Below are 1,573 nucleotides of genomic sequence, written 5' to 3' on the forward strand. Positions count from 1 at the left end.
CTCAAGTATATACACTCCTTGGAGAGAACAATCATGGGAGAAAGAAGGGTTGCTTATGGACAGGGAGACAGCTCAGGGGGCAGGAGTGCATGGAGTGATGGATACAGGGAAGAGGTAACTATGGGGAGGAAGTGGGAGGGGAGCTGTTGCATTGTGGTAAACTGGGGTCATTGTCATGAGACAAAGTGTATGTGAACTGCTATATGGAAAGTGAATTTGTTCTGTAAATCTTCACCCAAATCACAATGAAAAAAGAAAGAAAGCTGAGCACCTTAAGGCAGGGGCTTGCTGCAACAGTGGAGTGCCTTTGGGCACTTGGTGAAGCCAAGTTCAACCAACAGAGCTAGCTAGTGCTCAGTGCCTTTGGGCCAAGGTTTACATGGAGTGGGGTGCCTGTGGGAATGGGGTGCCTCTGGGCGCTTATTGGTAGAGCTGAAAGAGTTTTGTAGCACTTGCCTGGGCTGGGCAATAGCCAAAGGGCCACAGGGCCAAGAAGCTGAGGCCCAGAGAAGAGGAGTGCTACAAGTATTGCTGAGAAGAGGCTATCCTGGTCAAATAACTGTACCTGAGTCATTTCTGATCCTGACTTGTAGCCTGTTACTTGCCTAAAAACCCTCAATATAGTGAGTATTGTCTGTGAGTTCTGTGTGGCCATTGCAACAAATTGCCAAACCTAGCAGAGAAGTAGAGAGTGCTATGGGAGGGACAGTTAGTGTCAAAAGCAGTAAAAAGGTTGGAGGATGGAGGCACGTCTGATCTCTGGGAATCAGCCTCATGCTGTTGATGCTGATAATGATTCTCCCTCCCCTTCATGAAAAGGAGGTCAGACTATGATGCCCCATGCTATTTTTTGCAGATGCATGGATAATTTCATATTGTGCATAGCATAAATTCCCATGTAGCATTACTAGACAAAAGAAGGAACATTCTCATGATTTTGGATATTTCAAAATCCAAAAGAGTTGAACCAGTTATCACAGGCATTGAAATGCTTGGAACTGGCACATCATCACCACCAGTTTTAAAATAGATTTTTCACTATATTTACTATACTATATTTCATGTTATTTAAAAATGAAATAAGCATTTTAAATAACATTCAAATCATAGAGAAAATATAAAGAGCTAAGTATTACTAGTACTCCACCACTGTTAAACTTTTGATGAAGAACTTTCTAAACTCATTTAATATCAACAAAGAATTATTTGAATGGTTACAGAGTACCAGGCACTGTTCTAGGCATTAGGGACACAAGAGCCAAGAACCCAAAGTTCCTGACTTCATGGACTTTACATTCTAGAGACATATAGATTTATTAAAACCCATCTAAATACATTAATAGGGTCATTCTAAATTTGTACCTTGTAAACTGTTTTGTTTACCCACCATGTACTGTGGATCTCTTTCCATGCCAATAAATATACATTGGTGACATCACTTCTTTTGGCCACATCAAACTAAACCAAACCCACTGCCCTCGAGTCGATTCTGACTCATAGTGACCCTCATTGGGTTTCTGAGGTGGTAAATCTTTACAGAAATAGATTGCCCCATCTTGCTTCCTCAAAGTGG

This window comes from Orycteropus afer, unplaced genomic scaffold (genome assembly GCF_000298275.1).
Source record: "Orycteropus afer afer isolate SDZICR_OR568_19922 unplaced genomic scaffold, OryAfe1.0 scaffold00201, whole genome shotgun sequence".
Taxonomy (NCBI): Eukaryota; Metazoa; Chordata; class Mammalia; order Tubulidentata; family Orycteropodidae; genus Orycteropus; species Orycteropus afer.